Source organism: Triticum aestivum, chromosome 2D (assembly GCF_018294505.1).
Source record: "Triticum aestivum cultivar Chinese Spring chromosome 2D, IWGSC CS RefSeq v2.1, whole genome shotgun sequence".
In the NCBI taxonomy this organism is placed as follows: Eukaryota; Viridiplantae; Streptophyta; class Magnoliopsida; order Poales; family Poaceae; genus Triticum; species Triticum aestivum.
Window position 1 is genome coordinate 602744070 of NC_057799.1, and position 6243 is coordinate 602750312.

Sequence of the window (6243 nt, forward strand, 5' to 3'; positions counted from 1 at the left end):
GTTTTTGAGATAGGTTACCACATAGGCCATGAGGTGTGCTGAATTTGAATGTCAGTTTTTAAGTCACGATATGTATGCATTGTACGAAGGAGCTATATCTCGCATATAGCGAGATGTATGCTCCCCTGCCTGAAGCCTCTCCCCGCACTCTACAGTAATTGGCTGGTCCATTTTCGCGCGTTCATTCACTCGCTCGCTACATTGGCTGCGTTTGCTTCATTTGTTTTCTGGTTTTCTTCGGTTTAATTTGATTGTTTCTCGGTTTCCTTTGAATTTCCTTTTTCTTTTTTTTCTTTTATCTTCATTTTATTTCTTTCTTTCTCGATTTTAGTCATTTTTCTTTTTCATTTCTTATTTGGTTTTGTCGGTTTCTTTCTCGGGTTTCTTTGGTTTCCAGTGTGTTCAACAGTCTCCTTCAGTTCTTTTTATTTTTTTAACACGTATCAAGTTTTTTCACATACTATGTATTTTTTGTATACATCAAAACATTTTGTATGCATCTTTAACATTTTTCAATACATGATTAATATTTTTTATAATATATCTTCTGATGTCTACTTTTTCTTCATACACCTTGTACATTTTTCATATACATGTGAAGCATTATTTGATACATGTTCAACGTTTTAAAAATACTTGATTACATTTTTATAAATGTATGTATTTTACATTTTTCATATATATCAAGAAAATTTCCTTATACATGTTTAACAATTTTTAAATAAATGAATAAAATTTTAAAATACAATTATTAACATTTTTTCAAACACATGTATTGATGTCTACTTTATGCAATACACATTGTACATTTTTTATACATCTAAAATATATTTTAAACATTTTTCAACTACATTTTTAACACTTACTCAACACATGCTTTTGAACATTGTTTTTCGAATATGTGCCAGACATTTTTTTAAAATACATGTTGATTTTTTCCTCAAATAATATCAACATGTGTTGAAAGTTGCACCAACATTTTATAAACAGTGCAAGCATTTTTTCAAACCTAAGTAATTTGTTTTGAAATATATGCATTTTTAGTTTTTAAATATAATACGAAGTATAATGAAAAAGAAAAAGAAAAAACGAAGTGAATGAACTAACGAAGCAAATGAACGCAAAATGAGCGAACCAACTGCTTCACTGGGCCGGCCATGACCACGCCCCTTCATCTCAAAAAAAAGAAAAGAAGAAGAAAAAAAAGAAACCTACCACACGAAGGTGCAGCGCGTGCTCTGAACTGACCCGAGCCGTTTATACTACGCAGCAGTGACCAACTCGCCTTGCCGTGTCCATGCATATGCATATCCCCGGGGGATAATACCCCGGTGGAAGCCCACTGTGACTGATTGCACACATCACATGTGGGTGGCAGACGCGTCCAAAGACTTGACGAGAACTCACGATCAGTAATTAAGTTGGCGTACCACCCATTGAGCAGTCAAAATTTCCAAGGGTAAAGTCTCTCGGCCGATACGGGACGTTCAGTCGCACTCACACTCACACTCACACTCCGCCGATGTAGAAGGCCGGGAATCTTTGCGCGTACCTACGGACGTACCAGCGCCGGCCGCCATATACAGCGACGCTCGAAGACTTCACGGTTAGTACCTCGGAGTGAAGAACAGTGCATACACGACGCCCGAAGACTTTACGGTTACCTCGGAGTGAAGCTGCTGACATTTCTCCGGCCAGGCATATAAGTACCCGTCGACAGGCATTCCCAGTTCGCAGACAGGAGGAGGAACTTGTTCAAGCAGAAGCAGCTACGACAGTCGTTAGGGCTTGCTGCGGCCTGCGGCCAAGGGTCTCGCCGCCGGTTCCATGGAGTACGCTCCGGGCAGCGTCGTGGTCGTGGGTGTGGCTTTCGGCTTCATGGCCGTGGTTGCGGTCGTGGCCGTCGCCCTGTTCGGCTGCGCCGGCCACAAGAGTTCCGGCGGGAAGAAGCCTAAACATGGTCACGGCAGTTCCAACTGGGCAGCAGGGCCGGCCCATAGATATACGGGCCCCGGGGCAAGACAGCAATAAGGGGCCCTTGTGTTTACTCAAAAGCTCAAAATATTTATATTTCAAAAGCAAAGTAATATCCAGTACATAGCATAGTCTGATGATCTTAATTTGCACTCTAAAACTGACAATACAATTTATTATTTGATCAAGTGAACTACACCATGATAGCAATGAAATGATGTAGTTTGACAAAAGCTTGCATTCCTAAATTTGAACGGAGACTTCATTTTTTTCTGCAAAACAAAAGTTCCTGTCAAAACTGGTCGCTACTTATATCTTTTGTGTTACCATCAGATAAAAAGTTAGGCAGTACACTTTGTTAGCATGTTCAGAGTAAACCAACCATTTCCTGTCATGTACCTCTCCATTGCTCAACTTTCTGGAATAATAAGATTGTGAAAAATGTCTAGAATTAATATCTGAAGGGTACACAATATCATCATTTCTTACGGGACCCTTCTCAACTAAAATATCCCTAGCCTTATCATCCAGATTATCCCAGTTTCGTGGATCAAAAATGTCAACAGTGAATGGCTGTTGTTTATCGACACTCGGTGAATGAGTTACATTTTCTTGCTCACTGGAATTGTTATTACCCTCATTCATATCATCATCAGTAGAATTTGTATTCTCAGTTGGTTGTTCTTCAACACTTACTATGGCCAATTACAGGAGATCTCTAGAAGAACTAACAGGTCTGAAAAAATTGTTAAGTGATCCTTTCAGGGATTTTACCTCTTCATCTTTTTCCTTTTTTCTCTTCCTTTTGGCACTACCAGATAAATGCTTTCTAGAGGACATCTCACTAAACAAGAACAAGCAGCATAAAATGATTAAAACAAGGAACAAAAGCACCTGAATGTGTTTCGTGGGATTACTACTGTCACTTTGGGAGATAGATCCTCCTCTCTGTTTTGGAAAGACGCCTGGTTTGATGGTGATCGCCAAGCCCCCCTCATGGAGCTCTTTCCCAGGGCTTTCTCGTTCCGCTTGAACGAGGACGCGCCCGTCGCTGATGTTCTCACGGCCACAGACCCAAACATGCTTTTCCACCTGCCACTGTCAGCTCAAGCTAGGGGAGAGGTTAGAGAGATCCAACATGGATCGATGCACGTTATCTTGGAAAGAGATCGCAAAGACACCTGGGGGTGCACTCTCGGTGGAGCCTATTCCTCGAAGAAGTTTTATGATCACTGCTTCAGGGAGATTGTTGCTGACAAGGCCTTTGGCTGGCTCTGGAAAGCCAAGAGCCCAATCAAATTCAAAATGTTCGGGTGGCTACTGTTGGTTGATCGCCTAAACACGAGAAACATGTTGAGACGTAGGCACTACGTCGTGGCTAACAACGACTATACCTGCATGCTATGTCAGAACCCCCCCTGAGGAAACGATTGAGCACCTTTTCTTTGCCTGCCCATTTAGCCAGCGTTGTTGGGCTAAAGTTGGCATGTTTTGGCCAGCACTGGGGGACATGATTTCTTTGATCCACGGGGGCAAAGATAGTTGGCGTCAGCCTTTGTTTATGGATATCTTCTTGATGGCAGCATGGAGTTTGTGGAAGGAAAGGAATAATGTTTATTTCAGAGGAATCCCGCACTCCTTTGACTCATGGCTGACTAGGTTCAAAGATCTGTTGAGTCTCCTGGTACACAATTATAGAGAGGATCTCCACCCCTTCCTAGACACTTACTTACAAAGCTTGTAAACTCCTTATAAACACTTGCTTGTCTTTTGTTTCTTTGTAGATTGGTCGGGGGGCTATTAAAAACCCACCTGTAACACTGATGTAATTGTTCTTCTGTGAGTAATACAAAATTCAGTGGGAGCCTCTCCCACTGTCGTTAACCGTAAAAAAAAGCACCTGAATGTGGTTGTAGGTGGCCAAATCAGTAGGTCTAGAGGTTGCAGTCAGCACGAACAAGAACACAACACCATGAACTGAATTATTTCTCCCCCTTCTCCACTTCAGCAGTTCTCCTAATATCCTGGCTCCGGAGCGCTGAAACTTAGATCCACTGAAGTCTGAAGAGCAGAAGATAAGAAGAAGAGATGTCAGGTATGGAGTCGTCGGAGGGCACGCCTATATAATTGACAGGGGGAACCGGGTTATGGGGAGGAAGAAAAGAAGAACACGTACCGTCTCCTCTCCAACGTCTAGGTGATGGGGAATGAGCAGACCCTTGAAGAAGGAAGGAGAGACGATTGGGGAGCCGATTTGCGCCTTTAGTCTCCATTAATGGCCGATGGCGATCTTGGAATCGGAGACGGCACGGGAACGGCGGCGCTGTTTTGGGAGTTTGAGATTTGGGGAAGAGGAGTCGAGGAGCACGGGAAAGAGCACGGGATCGATGCTGAGAGCCCTCTTTAAAGTCGCTATTTTTCTGGGCTTCCTACCTATAGAGGAAATAATACCTGGGCCGGGGCCCCTGCCTTCCGGGGGGCCAGGGCGGGCGCCCCGTTTGCCCGGCCTATGCGCCGGCCCTGCTAGGCAGCTGGACCAGGCGCAGGCGCAGGCGCCGATGGAGATAGCGGTGGTAACACAGCCGCAGGCGCTGGCTGTAACACATGCGGTGGAGGAGGTGGTGGTGGAGGCTGTGGAGGCGGTGGAGGAGGTGGTGGTGGAGGCTGTGGGGGTGGTGGAGGTGGAGGCGGCGGAGGCGATGGTGTCTGCTGAGGAAGGCTATCATATACGAGAAGATTATTACCAAGAGACCCAAAGTATTGTTTGTATAAATTTCATATTATTCAAATATTTTGTAAATAATACTTTCATTTACGAAGATGTTGTAAATGCATGCTCACTTGTTTACATATTCACATCCATTCATATATGATATATAATATCATTGTTGGAACCATGGACATTTCATGGGGTGTGCCACCTCCATATTTTGTTAGTTTTTTTTTGCTTTGGTTTTTATATCATACACATGACGCGGAAATGGCCAAAAGAGAAATGCAAATAGCTTAATAAAAGAATCCATCTTACTAGCTCCGCCAGTCTTCTATAAGAGTAGTCGGGCAAAGCCACTTCTGTTGAGATAAAAATAAGAATGACTGATCTAATGAGTGTATTGTAACTTCTTATACTTGGTAAAGCGCTAACTCAGACTACGAAGTTGGAACCTTCGAGGTTTCGACAAGCAAAATTGCAAACTCTAATAGAACATGAACTTGATGATGCAAACAACAAATTTGGAACCTATGAGATCACATCAGGACACATGAATTAGATATGCCGATGTATCCTCAGAAGAAACTTGAAAATGTTGATAGCGACCTACCAATTGTGACAAATAACATGCGGGACACAGGCCACTACATAGTGGAAACTCGTGGTGACTTTGATCTGGAATAGCTAGGGACTCGGAGGCTCCAAATTCCTAACTCTCCATATATGTAGCAAATCCACCAATACCAATTTCAATCACGACAATTTTGATACCTTGCACACAAAATGAATTTCGAGAATTTTCAATGGCTACCGCTAGGATTTTTCTCATGGGTCCTACTTGAGTATCGCAAGGCTTCCACAACGGCCTCCTTCGGCTTTGAAGAATTTGGACCTAGCGAAAAGGACTCTAAGTCTTCGCACAAACAAGCAACATAGAAGCAAGACAAGAAAGCGGAGCTATCATAGAAGCAATAGCTTCCCCTGACAATATACAATATACAGTACAACAGGCGCCTTATGCAATAGCTATTTTTAAATATCGTGAATTATTTTTTTCATTTTATAATATTGAAACTACATACCTTCGCTGTCTACCAGGCGCCTTGTTCGGTTAGCTATCTCCAACCCACGAAAACATACCATCGATGTATAAAATTTCATCTACAAATTCAAATCCTAGCTAAACTTGTAGAACGCCCGTGCGTTGCTACGGGCTGCAATCAATGCATATACTTTAGAAAGCATCTATGGTATGAACTCTTAATCCAATTGCCCCTCAATCTAGTCTATTATACCTATTGATTTGTTAAAACACACTCTTTGTTATTTTGGTTGTTGGTATATCATAGAGATATGCATGACCTTGGTATCAAGAATGATTGCTTACATAATTTTTGAAATGTGTGTTGCAACACATACATATCCATTTTAAAAGAAGAACAATGATATATATTAACAAAAATCTGAGAGTTTGCGCAATTTGTTATTATGGAGACTAGTAATGATTGTGGGTGCCACTCATGTCTTGCCCACACTTGCTAGATGTTGCATCCCCG